The sequence below is a fragment of the Mustela putorius genome, unplaced genomic scaffold (genome assembly GCF_011764305.1).
Source record: "Mustela putorius furo isolate JIRA1106 unplaced genomic scaffold, ASM1176430v1.1 tig00000592_pilon_pilon_pilon, whole genome shotgun sequence".
Taxonomy (NCBI): domain Eukaryota; kingdom Metazoa; phylum Chordata; class Mammalia; order Carnivora; family Mustelidae; genus Mustela; species Mustela putorius.
In genome coordinates this window covers 8,558,189-8,571,351 of record NW_025421426.1, presented here as the reverse complement: position 1 = coordinate 8,571,351, position 13,163 = coordinate 8,558,189, and positions in this window count along the sequence as shown.

The window sequence follows — 13,163 nt, the reverse complement described above, 5'->3', positions numbered from 1 at the left end:
GGGGTGTAGGGGTGAGGGGGAAAGAGCCGGGACCAGAGGGGAGGGGCGCAGGCTGCTGCAAGCTCCAGGGGCTGCGGCCTCCCTCCCTCTAACCTCCTGGGCGGCACTAGCTCACCAGCCTCGCGGCTCTGTCTCCTTGTTTCATCTCTGCCTGTTGTCTTCTCCCCACCGGCCGCTGTCGCTGTCTCCCCTTCCCAACAACCTCCACCGGTCTCTGCCTCCTTCTCTCCATCAGCCTTCATTTCTGGGTCTTTCTGACTTGCTATCTCTGTCTCCTCTTTTTTGTCTCTATCTGTTCCTCTCCTCTTCTCTCTGGCCGTCTTTCCCCTGTCCCTCTCTGTCTCTCTCCCTCTCCCTCTCCGTAAACTCGACTCTCCTGAGTCTTTCTCTATCCCTTTCCTTTGTCTGGTCACCTCTGCCCCTCAGCCTCCTTCTCCCCTCTGTCTGGCCTGCTGGGGCTCTCTGGGTCCCCATCCTCCCTCTGCTTCCCTCCTGCTCTCCCCCCTCCCTTCCCCCCTCTTCCCTCCGTCCCTCCTTCCTGCCCCTTTCCTGCTCTGTCCTTCCACTCTGCTCCCTCTCGTCTCCCCTCCTCTTCCTCCCCCCTCCTCCTCCCCTTTGTCTGTGGGAGCTGGAAGTTAAAAGCTTTTCCGAACTTGCTCTCCAGTCGCTGTTCCCTGCGCCTTTCATCTCGCCAGCACATTTGTAAAACTGCGCAGACTGAAGGGCCCTGACATGAACAACCAAAGAAATGTCAGCGCGGGGACTGGGGCCGCCTGCCCGCCGGGGACGGTGTGGGGGGGGGGGCAGTCAGGACGCACCCCAGTTCCTCCCGGGAAGGGGCAGGGACCAGGATGGGGTTGGAGCCCCCCACCCCGTGGCGCTCAAGGAGCTCCCCACATTCGAGGCCTCTGCCCAGCCGGATCCCCCCACCCCCGACCCCCCACCCACGCCGCCTTGCGCAGGGGCAGGGATGGGTGGGGACATCCAACTCAAGGAGGGGCGGGGCCCCTCACCTGCGGGGCAGCCACAGGATGCCCAGCCCCCCCCCCACCCCCACCTGCTTAGACATCTCCTCGAGGTCACAGCTCAGCCAGGTTGTCTGGGTTCAAATCTCATCCTCCACCCCTCCCCTGCGGTGTCATCCTGGGCAAGTGACTTCCCCTCTCCACGTCACCTGCGTCGAGGAGCTGGATGAAGCCTGCGAGAGCCGATCCATGTAAGACACTCAGAAGAAGTGTTTGCTCTAATTAACAACAGCAAGTTGCAAACTGGAATTATCAGCCCCATACTCCAGCTCCCTAAACCCCAGGTTTGGGCGGGGTAAGTGACCAACCAGAGGACTCAGAACAGGTAGGGGCCAGACCAGGGATTAGGGCCTGGGGTCCCTCTCCCCTCTCCCCTCTTCCCCTTTCTCCTCAAGGGAGTGGGCGCCAGATTGGAACAGAGCTCCTGGGCTTCAGGACTGAATCTGTTTCGTTCACTGCTGTACCCTGTGGGTACTGAACCGAGTAGGTGCTCAGTAAATACTTGTTGAATGAATGAGGGAGGGAGGGAGGGAGTGGGGGGAGGGACATGACTGGAAAGGTGCCAAAGCCAGACCACGGAAAGGCTGCTCCGTTTGTAGGGACGGGCTGTGGGCTGAGGTGGACGAAGGAGCCCCGAACCTAAGGAACTTCTGGGCCGGGAAAGCTGCGCCCCCAGGACCCAAGCTGCAGCACAGGGCCCTGGAGCCCCGTTCCCAAGAGGAGTTATCCCGCTGCCCCTCCCTCCCTGACAGCGCCCCCAACTCCCTGACCTGCTCTTGGCATCTTAGCCTGGGACTGAGCCCCCACTTTCTGCTTCCCCCCATGACACTCTGTCCCCCTTCTCTCTCTCTCTCTCTCTCTCTGGACCCAGATCCAAAGCCTGGGCAGCCTGCTGGGAAAGGCATGCCTCCCCTTCCTCTCCCTTCCCCCGGAAGCCGCAGCCCTGCAGCCTCGCGGCAGGTGGTTGTGAGGAGAGGGAAATAGGGCTCCCCTGAGCTTTCCTGAGAGGCCCTGAAGATGCACTCAGGGTAGAACAGAGCCTGAGCACCTGGACCATCCCTCCTGAACCCCCTTCCCTGGGGTGGGAGGGTGAGACAGCCCCACCACACACAACCCCTTCCCCCCACCCCCCCACCCCTGCCCCGCCAGACACTTCAAACACTGCCTCTCCCTGAATTATTCACCTGCCTCTCCCCAGGGCCGCTACAGAGCGCCCAGCCCAGGTGCTGAGGAGGAAAAAAAGCAGGAAGGCCTATTAAATTTAAACACCGCTGAGGATTGTCAGATGTGAGGTTCTATTCCTGGCCTGGAGGAGAGACGCCAGCAGGAGGGGAAAGGGGCTCAGCAGGGGGCTGTGGGGTGACTGGTGATGCACCAGTAGGGAAAGGCCCAGAAGCTGGAGAACCTGAGCCATTTCTCACCTGCGGGCCCTCATCCGTGAGGAAATGGATCTTGGCATAGCATCTAAATCACCTGTTTCTGAGAAGACAAGGGGACTCATCTAAAGAGAGCTTCTCTGCAGTGGCCTGAAAGCCCTGCCCCCCCCCCCCGCCCCCATGACTGCTTTGGTATGAGGAGCAGGGCCTTGCTGCTCCAGCTTCATCTCTAGCTCCCTCCTTTTTGTATCTTACATCCTGATAATGTCAGTGCTTTTATTTTCTTATCAGACTTCAGAGCTCTTATAATGCTGTTCCTGTCCCTTGGATATCTCTTTCTTTGTTTTGCTGGAAAACTCCTATTTATCCTCCAAAACCCCGCGTAAGCATCACCCCACCAGATGGCGTAGGCTCTCCCACCTCTGCACTCCACTGGACCTGGAGCTGCTTTCTTCTTCCTGCCCCCTGTGGATGGTGGAGTCCTGGGCTATCAGGCCTGATGGGGCTGTCATGGATCATGACCCTGTAAGAAGCAGGGAGAGGGAACTGGTTACCCCATGAAGTCTGAGATCTCTTCCCAGTCCTGGCTCTGGCCCCAACTCCCTCTCTATTTTTGGGCAAGCCCTTGGCTCTCTATTGGCCTTGGTTTCCTATCCCGTAAAATAAAGGAGGAGTGGCAGGGGATAATTTCACAATGGCTGAGGGCCCTGCCCATGATTGGAATCCAGAATTCTCTGTGGCGTGCATACCGTTTCAAGCCATTTCTTGCTCTTCCCCCGCTATGGATGCTGCCTGGCCAGCTTCCTTATGGACACCTGAAACCCTGATGGGCTGGAGCTGGCTTCTGCTGGCTCATCAAAGCCAATTGTTGGGTTTTTCAGGAATTTGTAACAGTTTTGCAAGTCCTTGAAATTGGCCATGTCTAGAATATTTACACCATGAAAATTGGCAAACACTACAAATCTGGACTTCCCCACCGTCTTCCTCCAGAGCCAGCTTACCTCTGCCCAAAAGCTGTCCTGCCGCCTCCAGGCTTTTGACCCCTTCCATTCCCCCTATTGGAGAGCACCCCCGCTCCCCTCCGCCCGCCATCCCTGGCTATTGGTCATTTCCCTCGCAGGGTCCAGGTTCCAACTCCCATGTCCTGTGCTCAGAAGGAGTCTTCTCCCTGTCATCTCCCTGCCCCTGGAATGCTCTTTTTTCCTTTTTTTTTTTTTTTTTTTAAAAAAAACAAAAAACAAAAAACCTTTTTATTAAAGTCATCTCTACACCCAATGTAGGGCTAGAACTCACTACCCCGAGATCAAGAGTCACACACTCTTCTGGCTGAGTCAGCCAGGCGCCCCTCTAAATGCCCAGTTTTAATGACAACACAGTTTGGGGAAGAAGAGCACACACTTCGGGGCAGGCAGGTGTGAGTGGGAACCCAGGCCCTGCCCCAAGCACACACCATTGTCTTCTCATCTAAGGGGTTTCTGCTTGGGCTCCTCCTTGTCAAGGACTTCCTTGGCCACCCAAGTAAAATGGCATCCCCACCACCTTGCCATCACTCTCTAGCTTTTCATCTTGATTTATCTTCTTAGCTCTTGTCCCTTCCCTCAAGGCTGTAAGGTTGGGGAAGGCAGGGAGCTTATCTGACCTAGTTGCTGGGCATCCTCACCTCCCAGAGCCACACCAGCACATAGTAGGAACTCAATCCTTGCATTCAATAAATGATTGAGTGACTTAGGAGGAGTCATGGTGCTTTCGTGAGTTTCTCCGACATCCCTTGCCTCCCAGGAGAATCACTGGGAGTCAAACGTTCCTGGCCTGAGCTGCCTTAGAGAAGAACCTAGTCCCCCACTCCATCACTAACCCAGGGGATCACCTTGGACAGGTCCCCCCAACCACCCTACCTTGGTTTCTCCTGCTTCTCAGGGGTCCAGCAAGACTGCAAGCTGACAAGCTGCCCTGAGCTATCATGTCCATCTTTGGGCCCCATCTGCCCCCTCCCAGCCCACTCCCATCTCATTTATTCCAGAAATATTTACTGAGCACTTACTCTGAACCCGTGTGCCCCACAGAGTCTCTAACAGCGAAAGGGGGGGGGTGTACCCTCGTCCTCATGGACTTCCCTTCGGGTTGGGAAGACAAGCAACAAGTCAGATTAGTAAAATACATAGTATGTCAGACGGTGATGGTGCTAGGGAGAGTTTCAAGCAGGAGAGGGTCACGGGGAGTGTTGAAGAGGGGGTTCCCCTTTTAGGAAGGGGCGGTTTAGGAAAAGATCTCGCTGCTAGGTGAGGTGTATGAATAAAGACACTAAGGAGGCAGCTGGTCAGAGAAAGAATCTTCTGGGCTCTTTCTTCAGGATCAGGGGAAGGTCTGGAAGAACCAGGGAACCCCGGGGGGTCTGGGGCCCCATGGGGGGAGGGTGGCAGGGAGGGGAGACAGAACGGAATGACTGCTTCTCTGCCTCCCTCCCTCCCTCACGGAAAGGACAGTCCCAAAGTTGGTGACATGGGCCCTTGTCCCTCCCTGCCTGCCTGCCCGGGGCCTCTCCCCAGCAAGCAGGGAGGGAGCCCAGCAGCTTCTGCGTCCATCATTTATCTCCTGGTGCCTGGAGTTTCCTGGAGCCGGGCACTTCCTCCCCGCTCAGCCGGCTCCCCTGAGTGGCAGAGACAGGTGTGAGGAATTAGCTGTGGGGACTAATGCCGTGACAGGAACCGGCACAAAAGAAGAGGACAGAGTGTAATGTTTATTACGTTTGAAGCAAAGCAAACATGCGGCCTATTTATGTATCTATAGAGAATTAATTGGCGAGCGGCAGCAAGAAGCAGATTATAAATTAGAATCATTTTCGCCAACTGAAACCCATTCATCTTGCTTCAGAATGGGCCTGTCACCTCCTCCTGACTAATTCTTTTTAAATTCCTTGTTTTTCTCACCGGTCCCCTGCAGCTCTCACCTTGAGACCTGAGCCCCACGAGGTCATTTCCACCTCAGGGACAGGCCTTGTTCAAGCTCGGTGCTTTGTGGGTACCCCCTGCTGCCGCACCCCGGGACCCGTCCAGGGGGTCTGAGCCCCTGGTGCCCTGGCCCTCTGCTGTTCTCTCTTCTCTCCTGTGGTCTGGAGCTCCTGGCAGCACCTCTCCTGCTCTGGCTGGTCCCCAAGAATCTGGCTGGAGGGGAGCCCCTGCAGAGGCCAGGGCCTGGCAGGTGGGAGGCGGTGGCCTGAGGCGGCCATCCTGGGGGCCCTGGAGCATGGGCCCTGCTGCTTGCTTTTGATTCTAGGCTCAGCCTCGACAGGAATCAAAGGAACCAGGCTGCTGGGTCCCTGGTGGGCCTGGCTCCGGCTTCTCTCACCTGGAGCCTGTGAAGATGAAAGACCAGGGCAGGTGCTAGCGGCTTCCAGACCCAGAGCTGAGCCATGCCTGCCCTGGGCTGTGGCCCAATTAACCCTTCCCTTCCTCCACCTTTGAGCTGGAGACCTCGGCGGGCAGGCAGGTCGATGTCCAGGCCTTTAGGGGGAAGACAAAAGAGCCAGCGTGAGAGGTCCCTGGCTTGGGACAAGGTAGTTAAACCTCAGGAGCCCATTGATCAAAGCTATGAGCCTGCCATGAACCAGACCTGGGTCTAAATGCAGAAGCCCCTCCTGACTGGAGGTGGCGAGTCAGGGCTCCTCTCCAAGCCTCAGTCTCCTTGACAGCGAAGTGGGCATGACAATGAGTCTGGAAGCTGCAGGAGCTTCAGCCAACCTTGTGCAAATATTGCGATCCTCACCCGGCTCAGCAAGGAGTAGCTGAGCAGGATGGCCCCAGCGCCCGCCCGTGGTCCAAAAACCAAAGGTCAAATCCTCTGCCTACCCCCGCCAGGGATCAGTGATGAATGTTCTGGTAGATCCACACAGGCTGAGCTGGGTATTAAATATGTCGCATAGCTGCCCTGCTTGTGCCCCACAGACGTCGCGAAGATGAAATAAGAGGGTAACATACAGCGCCTGGCATCCAGTAGGTGCCCAATAAATGTCGCTTGACCCTGTTAATAATCTGGACCGGGGCTTGAAGCCTGGAATGTCCCTCTTCCTTCCTTGTTCCTCTCTACCTTTTGAAAACAAACTATGGAGAACTTCTAGCCTCCACCGCCCCCCCCCCCCCCCCCCCCCCAGGTGCTAACCTTGGAGAATCATTGTACGCCCAGCCCTGGCCACGGCCGGCTGGAGCACAGACCCTCCTCGGACTGAGGAAAGTTGGCTTTCAGGAATGTTGGGTTTCAAGGGCAGCACGGGGCTCCTTGAGGGCAGAATCCCAGGTATCCTGACGCCCTGTGTCCCCCTCGCTCCCAGATTGACTGAAGCCAGGGTGGGGTCTACCAAGGACTCACCGTTGAGCCGGAGGGACCGACTTGGGCGCAGCCACTGGCAGGCCTCAGTCCCACTTGTGATGCACAAGCCTTCAGAAGGGCCCTTGATCTTCTTGTCAAGGGCTTAAAGACAAGTTCGAGATGTGAAAAGTGGGGGAAAAAAAAGATTAGTTCCAAAATACAAAAAGAAAACCGCAAAATCGAAATTAACGAGTGTTTAATTAAATGTCTACAAAACCCGGCATTGTGCCAACCGGCCCACTGCTGCGCAGCTCACCTCTCCTGTACTCATGCATCAAAGATGAGCGAGGTGGAGTTTTGTGCCTTTTCCTGCACGTGGCGTGGCATGGAGTAGAGAGAGACCCCTCAGAGCAAGAGGGTGCTGCAGCCTGTCTCCATCTTCAGGGGCTCTTGGGTCCCAGCTCTGGCCCACCCCCACTCCATGTGACCTTGGACAAGTCACTCTCGCTCTCTGGGTCTCAGCTTTTTCATCTGCCAAATGGGCAGAACCACTCCTAGCTCTCAGGGTGGTTGTGAGGATTCTGTAAACATATTTTCGGGGAAGCATGGCAAGCCCTGAACTTGTGGGAATGCAGTTAAGAGGAGGGGGCTTGCCAGAGACTGGCTGGAGAGGACTTGAACTTCAACCTTTGGGCTCGTCTCTGGCTCTTTCCCTACACAGGGTTATGGATAAGAATGATATTCAGGGGCGCCTGGCTGACTCAGTCTGTAAAGCATATGGCTCTTGACCTAGGGGTTGTAAGTTCGAGCCCCCACGTTGGGTATAGAGATTACTTAAAAATAAAATCTTCAAAAAAAAGAATGAAGTGGGGCGTCTGGGTGGCTCAGGGGGTTAAGCCTCTGCCTTTAGCTCAGGTCATGATCTCAGGGTCCTGGGATGGAGCCCCGCCTCAGGCTCTCTGCTCTGCAGAGAGTCGGCTTCCTCCTCTCTCTCTGCGTGCCTCTCTGCCTATTTGTGATCTCTCTCTCTGTCAAATAAATAAATAAATAATCTTTAAAAAAAGAATGATACTCAAAATATGTATCAGTTGGGGTGGACATCAGGAATTGGAGCAGGTGTAACCCATGACGTGCTGGGTCCTAGGAAAAGCCAGAAGCCCCAGGAGGACCTGAGGGTTAAGGATGTGGGCTGAGACTTTGGGAGACTCAGAAGATAGGGAAGGAGCTCTTTATCCACCAGAGTGGAAAGGTGTCAACATTTTAACACCCGGAATAGCCCTATTTGTGTGTGTCAGCTCTCTATGGCCTGTCATCTCCTCAGATGGGTTGGGACATCCTTGTGAGTGACCTGAGTGATGTGGGATTCAGAAATCATTATTTATACACTGACCTTAGGACCCAAGGATTCAGTATCAATCCAGGGAAATCCTTGGTATGTCCACAGGGGTCAAGTCTGGGGGTTACTCATCCCAAAGTTGTCTGTGGTTGGGGGAACTGGAGGCAGCCCTTATCCCCTCCCTGGGAGAGTGGGCAGGAAGACGTGGGGACGCACCATGAGGTCTGGACAGCTGTTGGTACCACAGATGCAGACACAGCACTGGACATGGATGGGTCTTTAAAACACGAAATGAAAAGAGTAAGAAATGGATAGGACCCTTCAGCGTAATAGCATTTCCGTGAACTCAAAGTGCATTCAGATGAATTCAGATGAACTCATGATTACATGAGTCTACATGTAGGTGCTGAAATTTATAGACCTGAACACCAAAAAAATGTCAATGTTACTATATGATCAATAAAATAAGATAGGGGCGCCTGGGTGGCTCAGTGGGTTGGGCCGCTGCCTTCGGCTGGGGTCATGATCTCAGGGTCCTGGGATCGAGTCCCACGTCGGGCTCTCTGCTCGGCGGGGAGCCTGCTTCTCTCTCTCTCTCTCTCTCTCTCTCTCTCTGCCAGCCTCTCTGCCTACCTGTGCTCTCTCTCTGTCAAATAAATAAATAAAATCTTTAAAAAATAATAATAAAATAAAATAAAATAAAGACAAGAGACTCTCGCAGACCACTCACAATCTAGAAAGGAAGACACACTTTAAAAATGCATTGACGAAAAGCTGTCCTCATTTGCAAAAGCACAAGCACATAAGAGGATCTCTCTTGTCACCTTGGCCCTCCAGGAGCTCTCAGGAGCTCCCAGGCTAATGCAGCAGGCAGACTGAAAAACAAAATAAAACAAAAGCCTAAAACAAACAAACAAAACAGCTGACTCCAGGATCATCAGAGCTGTGCAAATTGACAAAGTACTCTGGGACCACAGAGGAGGAAACAATGTCTTCTGCCTGCAGGAACCCCAGAAAGCGGACCCTGAGAAAGATGACACGCAGGTAGCTTGAATCTTCAAGGCTGTGTTAGAGGAGTTCACAGCATCTGAGGCTTGGGCTCTTCTGGCCTGATCAGCCCTGGGGGGCTGGACCCCCTACAGCTCGAGCTGGGGTTGAATCAGCAGGTCATGCCTCTGCCTCAAGGGGCCTGGGCAGTGCCCGTGTGCCTAGGAGAAAGCCAGCCGGCCTCCTATCTGCTGGGGGCCCCCTGGTTCCCACCTCTTGGATTCCACCCTCAGCCTTTTCCTGACCTACCCCTAATCTCCCATGTCTGTGTTCAACCCTTAGTGGAAGAGGGAGGGAGCTTCCTAGGGCAGGTCCTCTGTGCTGCTCTGCTTCTGTGGTTCCCCATGGCTCCAGCATAACCTCCAGCCCCTCCCGTCTCCCCAGCTTGGTCTCTCCCTTCCCCCCACCTACTGCTTACCCTCAAACATCATTAGACCACTTGAGTCCTGGCCTTTCTTACCTCTGTGCTTTGCTCAAGATGCCCTATCTTTTTAGAATTCCTTTCTATCTCCTGCTTTCCCCACCCCACCCCACCCCAAACTAACTCCTATGCAGTCCTCAAGGCCCCCTCAGACCCCACCTCCTTCTGGAAGCCTGTGCTGAGCACCCAAGGCATGACATGCTTTCTCTGTCCTCGCATGGCCCACAAACATACCTGATTCTAGAATTGCCCTGAATAAAAACTGCTTTTCACTTCTCTGCTAAAGATTTTGTGTTTGGGGCGCCTGGGTGGCTCAGAGGGTTAAAGCCTCTGCCTTCTGCTCAGGTCATGATCTTAGCGTCCTGGGATAGATCCCCACACCAGACTCTGCTCAGCGGGGAGCCTGCTTCCCCCTTTCTCTCTGCTTGCCCCTGTCTGTCTGCTTGTGATCTCTATCTGTCAAATAAATAAATAAAATCTTAAAGAAAAAAAAAAAGATTTTGTGTTTAAAATAGGTGGGCTTTGGACCCAGGCTCCCTGAATTTATAGCCTGGTTCTGCCCTATGGTGACTGTGGACATACTACTGAATCTTTCTCCACCTCAGATTCCTCATCTGTAAAATGGGGATAAGAAGAGTCCTTACCAAAAAAATAAAATAAAATAGAACAAAATTAAATTAAAAGCTTTTAAAACCAGCCTTCCACTGAGAAAGCACGTACCTCACTGGGTTGTCGTGGGGAATCAATCACCATGCTTGAACTGTTGGCATCGTGCCACAGCGCCCGGCATAGGAAATGCCCAATAGGTGTCAGCCATCATTCATCTCACACCAAGTGCGGCTTTCTGGAGATCGGGACAGAGTTTGATGTGCCTTTGGGTGCCCAGCACCTCTCCAGGGCCTGCTTGTTGAGGGGCTATCTGCTGCTGGGGTTCAAAGTGTTTCCACGTAGGTACCCGTCATTGGCCGCTTCTGGTGCCCTGGGTCTCAGAATTGACTCCTAGGTTGGAGTTGGTCCATGCTTTTGACTTGGGACCCTGAAGGGACCACACTGGTGGTCGAGGGGCCATTGCTGGCTGGATCTCTTTCCCTGCCTCCTGGCTTGGTCCCAGTCCCCACCCCTCCCCCCGCAAGCTGTCACCTCTGAATGATGTAGAGGATGAGGCCGAGGACAGGGAGCTCCATGGTAGGAGCTGTCCCCAGCCAGACCACCCTCTATCCGGTCCACTGACCCTTCCTGGTTCCATACCCTCACTCCCAGCTCTGCCCGATCCCCAGGATAGCTACAGCTTTTCCTGCGGCTGCCCCAAGTAGGCTTTCCTGCCTGGGTGGTCCTCAGCTTTGGTAACAAAGAAGTTTTTCTTGGCAGCGTTACTAATTAGCAGTGAAAGGCGATTAGTGTCATTAACAGACTCAAAACATTTGTATTACGAGCTCCTCCGCTGGCTGTGGGGGTGCCCTGGATGGAGGTGGGGGTGGGAGTCTGGGAGAGATCAAGCTCCAGAGGGAGCTGGCGGGAGAGGCCTCGAGACAGGGGGAGGGAGGCAGGACGATGGCAAGAAAAAACGAAATTTAAAGTGGATGAATTATTTACTGCAGGAAACAATCCCGGACTCACTTACTCTCCCTCGGAACATCCCAAACTGTAATCCGTGGCATTTTTCACATCTCCCTAGCGTGCTGAGTGATTTTCTTTACAACTGGATAGCAGAGGCCAGGGTAAGAGATTGTAAGAGATTATAAGAGATTGGCTTAGTATTGATCATGTGCCTCTTCTGGGGCTCCAGGCTCCCACCTCCCCTGGACATTGGCACCCCCAGTTTGGATCAGATCCCAAGGCTGGCTGCCCCCCGGTGGGAGCTGGTAAGGTGGCCATCGCCCTGGTGAGCATTGGGAGCCACAAGGGAGGGCTCCTTGCCCTCAAAGGGGCTGAAGGTCCCTACCTTAGTTCCAGCTGCCATTTTTGGTCTCACCCCAGGATGGTCCTAAATGAGCCCCCTTCTAGATGCTTTGTGTCAGCTCCTCTCCCAAGAAGCCCCAGGGGGGACATTTTCGAGTCTCATTGTTTGGGTAATGACAGCAGCTGCTCTTAACTGACCTCCCCCTCCTCCCCCTATGTCCAAGGTACTGTGCTAACCATACCTTTTCTTTGATTATCTAATTGTTTCCTCACCACTGTGCTGGTTCCTGAGGTTACACGACTTGCCTGGAATCTCTCAGCAAGTGGCCGAAGCTGGCCCCCTCCCCGATCTCCTCACTGCCAGTATGGGGCACACAGAAGAGGAGTCGTGAAGATAAAGGACACAGGCGTGGGATGAAACAGCAGGTGTTCTGTAGGACTGAGATGGGGGTGGGGCTCCTGGGGACTCAGTGTTTCACCTGCAGGCCCACCGGGCTAATAGCAACCTTAGCAACCTGGCAGGCAGTGTAGGACCCTGGGGCACTCACTCTGGACCGACTTGCCTTCAGAGCAGAGACAGAGGGAGTCTGCTGGACCTGGAGGCCACTGCTGACCTGACCAGACTCTCCAAAGGCCAGGGCAAGGTGCATATGGCCCTGAACTGGAGGGAACTTCATGGAATCAAGGAATGGGGGTGGAGAGACTGGGAAATGGGAACCAGAAGGTAAAGAGCAGGTGACAGCTGATTGGGGCTCTGCAGCTGCCTCTGGGCCCAGCTGCACTTTCAGGGAGAGAGAGGAGGCAGGCAGAGTCCGAGCTTCTGTCCTGACTGGGCTGGGCGACTTCCCACAAGTCCCTGCTCTTCTCCTGCCCTCTGTCTTCTCATCTGTAAGGTGGGATCTTTGTCCTGAGTCACTGAAAAGGACTCTTCAATCGAGTTCTAGCTGATGATGTCAGCAGCCGCCCTGCTGCCCAGAGGTGGGGGCAGGGAGGGTGGTAGGTGCTGGGTCTCCTCCTGCCACTCACGGCCTCTCCCCTCACCTCCCAAAGCTAGTGCTTAAGTGCTGAAGTCACCTCTGATGTCATTGGTGCCAACCCACCCATTTTACAGACAGGAAAACTGAGGTCCATAGATGGAGGTGGAGGGCACACAACAATCCGGCGCGGGGGTGGCCAGGATCTGTGCCTGGGCATCCTGACTCCCCAGCCATGTTTCTCCCTGGTCTGCCTGATCTGGGCTCTAGGGCTACTTTGCGTGGGACCCAGGAACCACAGGCACAGGGCTGGGGGAGGGGGCAGGGATTGGGACCCACCACCGGGCCGTGGCTCTGGCATTTGGCCACCTTCTTCTGTGATTATAACTGTAAATAAGGCATCTGGGAGGACTCCCAGCATTTTAACAGTTTAACAAGCAGTAATGTGTGACCCACACTACAAATGGGTCTTTTAATAATGAATAAGCATTTATTTAACAAGTAATAACAGTTTTACCACCCTTAGGGTCCTCAGAATTCCTAAGCTCTGGCATCAACTCCTTAGACTGGCATCTCCGGCTCTTTGCTACCTTTCCTCCTGGTTGTTTATTTTTGCCTTATTGATTGGTAAAAGCTCTTTGTATATTAAGGTTATTAACCCTTTACCTGCTATATGCAAATATTTTCCTCCTAAGTCTGTACATTTATTTTTTTCTTAGGTTTCACAAAGATTAAAACATTTTATGTCGTAAAAAAATTATATATATTTTATATATTAATTTA